This window comes from Bison bison, unplaced genomic scaffold (genome assembly GCF_000754665.1).
Source record: "Bison bison bison isolate TAMUID 2011002044 unplaced genomic scaffold, Bison_UMD1.0 scf7180017864224, whole genome shotgun sequence".
Lineage (NCBI taxonomy): Eukaryota > Metazoa > Chordata > Mammalia > Artiodactyla > Bovidae > Bison > Bison bison.
This window is the reverse complement of record NW_011494796.1, coordinates 3,949,764-3,955,876: the sequence shown is the minus strand read 5'-3', so window position 1 is coordinate 3,955,876 and position 6,113 is coordinate 3,949,764.

Genomic DNA, 6,113 nt, shown 5'->3' with positions numbered 1-6,113 from the left:
GGTGGGGCTGAGAGCTTGATGAGCCTGGATGGTCTTCCTGACAAGTCCCAGTCCCCTGCCCTTCCTGGAACTTGCTGGGCTCCCTAACCAGGACAGCACAGCAGGAGATGACTTGCCTGGTCTGGCTTGGCTAGCTTGGGGTTTTAGACGGGGTTGACCCCTTTGCTTCTCCAGGTGATTTTCAAGCAGACAGCATAAGTTTTGTGTGTGAATTTCTTCCTCAGGGAGGGGAGTGGGCAGCAGGTGGGATAGAGTCAAGGCTTCCCAGGCCCTCACTCTGCTCCCAGTACTTTGGAGGGACTTGGACCTTGAAAGCCTCACAGTTTCCCTGTGGGTTAGAGGCTGTTACCTTGTTTAGCAGGTGTGAGAACTGAAACAGAGGCAGGCTGGGCCCGCCTCACCATGCTATGGAAGCACCCTGCATATCTCTGTGGGGACAGAGAACTGGCTGGAAAGAGCCCTCAAGGGACAGGAGCGGTCCCTTGGCCAGAAGATTTGGAGGTTCTGGACTGCCTATGTGGCTGGCCCTTGGGGCACTGGTGTCAACCATTGTGGGAAGCTGGCCCCACGGGAGAGTGGGTGGCAGCTCCAGAGAGGCCACAGATGGGGGAGGGGTGGGAACACTGGCTGCTGTAACATAGGATCCACCACTTGGTGCTGGGTTTCCAAAGCAGACTTCATGTCTCAGTGCCTAACAGTTCCATTGTTGGTCAATGGGCAACGTTTCCCCCATGTGTTTTGCCAGGGGCCAGTACGCTTCCATCTTGTATCTTAAAAAGTCTTAATGAACTAGATGCCCGTGATGGCATGGTCACTCACCTAGAGTCAGACATCCTGGAGTGTGAAGTCAAGTGGGCCTTAGGAAGGATCACAATGAACAAAGCTAGTGGAGGTGATGGAATTCCAGCTGAACTATTTAAAATCCTAAAAGATGATGCTGTTAAAGTGCTACACTCAACATATCAGCAACTTTGGAAAACTCAGCAGGGGCCACAGGACTGGAAAAAGTGAGCTTCCGTTCCAATCCCAAAGAAGAGCAATGTCAAAGAAGGCTCAGATTACCACACAATGTGCTCATTTCACATGCTAGCAAGATTATGCTCAAAATCCTTCAAGCTAGGCCTCAGTAGTACATGAACCAAGAAACTCCAGATGTTCAAGCTGGGTTTAGAAAAGACAGAGGATCCAGAGATCAAATTGTCAACATCTGCTGGATTATAGAAAAGGCAACAGAGTTCCAGAAAAACATCCACTTCTGCTTTATTGACTCTGCCAAAGCCTTTGACTGTGTGAATCACAACAAACTGGAAAATTCTTAAAGAGATGGGAATACCAGACCACCTTTCCTGTATCCTGAGAAACCTGTATGCAGGTCAAGAAGCAACAGTTAGAACTGGACTGATTCCAAATTGGGAAAGCAATATGTCAAGGCTGTATATTGTCACCCTGCTTATTTAACTTGTACACAGAGTACATCATGTGACATCCTGGGCTGGATGAAGTACATGGTGAAATCAAGATTGCTGGGAGAAATATCAAGAACCTCTAATATGCAGATGATACAATGATACAACTCTAAAGGCAGATAGTGAAGAGGAACTAAAGAGCCCCTTGATGAAAGTGGAAGAGGAAAGTAAAAAAGCTGGCTTAAAACTCAACATCCAAAAAGTGAAGGTCAAGGCATCTGGTCCATCACTTCATGGCAAGTAGAAAGGGAAAAAATGGTAACTGACAGATTTTATTTTCTTGGGCTCCAAAATCACTGTGGACAGTGACTGTAGCCATGAAATTAGCAGACACTTGCTCCTTGGAAGGAAAGCTATGACAAACATGGACAGCCTATTAAGAAGCAGAGACATCACTTTGCTGACAAAGATCTATATGGTCAAAGCTATGGTTTTTCCAGTAGTTGTGTATGAATGTGAGAGTTGGGCCATAAAGTAGTCTGAGGGCCAAAGAATTGATGCTTTCAAACTGTGGTGCTGGAAAAGACTCTTGAGAGTCACTTGGACTGCAAGGAGATCAAACCAGTCCATCCTAAACGAAGTCAACCCTGAATATTCATTGGAAGGACTGATGCTGAAGCTGAAGCTCCAATACTTTGGCCACCTGATGCGAAGAGCTGACTCATTGGAAAAGACCCTGATTCTGGGAAAGATTGAAGGCAAAAGGCAAAGAGGGCAGCAGAGGATGGGATGGTTAGATTAGTATCCCTGATTCAACTGACACGCTGATGCTGCTGTTGCTAAGTCACTTCAGTCGTGTCCAACTCTGTGTGACCCCATAGATGACAGCCCACCAGGCTCCCCCGTCCCTGGGATTCTCAAGACAAGAACACTGGAGTGGGTTGCCATTTCCTTCTCCAATGCATGAAAGTGAAAAGTGGAAGTGAAGTTGCTCAGTCATGTCCGACTCTTAGCGACCCCATGGACTGTAGCCCACCAGGCTCCTCCGTCCATGGGATTTTCCAGGCAAGAGTACTGGAGTGGGTTGCCATTGCCTTCTCCGCAATTGACATGAATCTGAACAAACTCTGCCAGACAGTGAAGGATAGGCAAGTCTGGTGTATTGCACTCCAAGGGGTCACAGAGTTGGACATGAACTAGTGACTGAACAATAACAACAAATCCCTAGATTTGCTCTTTGTCCAACCAGCAGATGGAGAGGAGGACAGGCAAGTAACATCTGCTCCTTAAGAACCTAACCTAGAGGTGACCACATAGCATGGCTGCACACATGCCACTGGCACAAGACCCAGTCACAAGGCCTCACCTGGATGCCAGGGAGACAGGAAATGTGGTCCTCTGGGGCTGGAGCCCCCTCCCAGGGACCTCCAGGCTCCTCTGTCCAAGGGATTCTCCAGGCAAGAATACTGGAGTGGGTTACCATGCCCTCCTTCCATGGGTTCTTCCCAATGAGGGGATCGAACCTGTATCTCTTACGTCTCCTGCATTGGCAGGTGGGTTCTTTACCACTAGCGCCACCTGAGGACCACTTAATAGAGCAGAAAGAGAAGAGAAAACCGTCAGGATCCCAGACATGGGAGACATGTCAACCACATCGGCAACAGCATTGGCCCTCGGCACTGTGGACTGTGTCCTGGCTGCTGCCTTCTGGACTGGCACCTACATCCTGTGGAGCAAACTTACAACAGGGGGCCCTGGTGAGGATTAAGGTTGCTCAGTCATGTCCGACTCTTTGTAACCACATGGATGTACACAGTCCATGGAATTCTCCAGGCCAGAATACTGGAATGGGTAGCCTTTCCAAGATCTCCAGGGGACCTTCCCAGCCCAGGGATCAAACCCAGGTCTCCCACCTTGCAGGCGAAGTCTTTACCAGCTGAGCCACAAGGGAAGCCCAAGAACACTGGAGTAGGTAGCCTATCCCTTCTCCAGGGGAGCTTCCCGACCCAGGAATCGAGCTGGTGTCTCCTGCATTGCTGGCAAATTTTTTACCAACTGAGCTATTGTGAGGATTGGTGGTGAGCAAAATAAAAAGGGGTGTGTTAGGTTACAGCAGAATCAAATATGGGGGTCCTTTCAGAACAGGGTACCCCAAAGGCAAGAAAGTCCTGGGAGGCAGCAGCACAGATCCTCCTCTGGCCCATCATTCTCAAGGAGAGTCAGCCACAGCTCCCCATCGTCTCCCCTGCCAGTGGCTTGGAAACAGTCAACGGAAATGCAAATACACCAAAGAAAGGAAGGCGTCTGTAACAGGTGAAGTTGATTTGAATTACAGGAATAAGTGGGACTATGGAAACTTTGGAAATCTGGACAAGCGAGTTGGACTTTAATCCTTCACCATGTTTCACAAGTGAGTAAAGCAGATGACTAATATTTTACTTTCCAGAGCTGAGATTCAATCTTTCTTCTCTCTGTCTGGTTTCTGGGATATTCAAAAGACATCATTTTAGACCAGTGGTGAAACAAAAACTATTTATAACCCCAGTAGGAAGTGATTGAGTGTGAGTAAGACTTGAGGAGGGCAGAAACAATAGAAGGGACTTTTTGAGGGAAACAAAAGAAAATTGATTTCAAGAAAGGAATATTTGCTTAGTGCCATGGGTAGCTCTTAGATAGTTGTCCTTGGGAGAAAATGAACGTTTAAGTACACAACATGATAATCAAGAAGAACAAATTATATCTTTTTACCCTTCCATGTACCAACACCCCCCCCCCGCCTCCCAGTTAGGTACACTCAGCCAAAAATGATATAATACATAAAACCAAAAATTTGAGTGGGAGAGAAACTTAATAATGATAATTAAATGGATAAACATATGTTCTGCCAAAAGTCTAGCAATGTTGTAATCAGCTGAGTGAGTTTCTCAGAGATTCTCAAGATGAAGCTTCCTGGTTTGTAAGGAAACACAGTGAACTTTCGGTCAGAGAAGGCTGAGCCAGAATACGCTGCCTTGATTTGATTCAGAAAGTCTCAGGGTAGACCAAGAGGGTGATGGAAAAAGAGAAATGGAAGGACAGTCCAACAAAATGGAACATTCTGGTGGGCCTCAGGCTTCCACATGGCCTGCCAAAGAAATCCTTGTAGGAAGCAGCGGACACAGAGGCATTCATTACATCACCCGGCCAAGGGCTGCAAGAGCGGGAAGAGCAAATTACAGGAAAACTGGGCTCTGCAGCTTCTCAATGCTGATGCAAGTGAAAAATGTGGCCCTGTTACCGACAGAAGATTCCAGCTTCTCCCCGCAGGCCGGGCTGTCTGTGGGAATGATCCACCCTGCCAGCCAGATTCCCAGGGCAGTTATCACAGCAGCAGCAAGGGAGGGAAAGATAGGATTCAGAGAAATAAGGGGGTGCCCCTGAGAGAGGGAGGCATTCAGGCTCTCTGACTGTAAAGCACAAGCTGGAATCAAGATTGCAGGGAGAAACAGTGACAACCTCAGACACGCAGATGACACCACCCTTATGGCAGAAAGTGAAGAGGAACTCAAAAGCCTCTTGATGAAAGTGAAAGAGGAGAGTGAAACAATTGGCTTAAAATTGAACATTAACAAAACTAAGATCGTGACATCTGGTCCCATCACTTCATGGCAAATAGATGGGGAAACAATAGAAACAGTGACAGACTTTATTTTCCTGGGCTCCAAAATCACTGCAGATGGTGACTGCAGCCATGAAATTAAAAGATGCTTGCTCCTTGGAAGAAAAGCTATGACCAATCTAGACAGGATTTTAAAAAGCAGGGACAATACTTTCCAACAAAGGTCCATCTAGTCAAAGCTGTGGTTTTTCTAGAAGTCATGTATGGATGTGAGAGTTGGACCATAAAGAAGGCTGAGCACCAAAGAACGAATGCTTTTGAACTGTGGTGTTGGAGAAGACTCTTGAGTCCCTTGGACTGCAAGGAGCTCCAACCAGTCCATCCTAAAGGAAATCAGTCCTGAATATTCATTGGAAGGACTGATGCTGAAGCTGAAACTCCAATACTTTGGCAAAGAACTGACTCATTAGAAAAGACCCTGATGCTGGGAAAGGTTGAAGGCAGGAGGAGAATGGGATGACAGAGGATGAGATGGTTGGATGGCATCACCAACTTGATGGACGTGACTTTGAGCAAACTCTGGGAGTTGGTGATGGACAGGGAGGCCTGACGTGCTGCAGTCACAGGGTCACAAAGAGTTGGACAGAACTGAGTGGCTGAAGAACAACAGAATAAGTCAAGCAAGGCCTGAACCAGGGGTGAGGGAGAGGCAGCCGGCCCCATGAACCTGGGCCAGAGGCTCAGCTCCAAACGCATCTTAGCTAGTGTTTCAGGCTCCCTCCCAGGGCCCCAGCTCGCCACTGCACAGGCCTCAGGAGCTGCTGTGAGGTGTGCTTCTGCCCAGACGCTGCCTTGGGAACAGCCTCGGCTCTACTCTTCTACCCAGAGCAGGAGCTGCGCCATGCCGGCCTGCTCCCCCGCTGCGGGCAGGGTGTCAGGGTGGAAGTCGACAAACCTCAAATCTAAAGTCAGCCTCCCTTCCCCACCCATGACCACGTCTCTGCCCTTCTAATGCCTCCCAGGAAGCCACAGGGAAGGCACCCTGTGCCCTTTGCCCCCTGGCAGGAGCAGCCTGGGATGGAAGGAAGATGTGCACCATGCACCCCAGT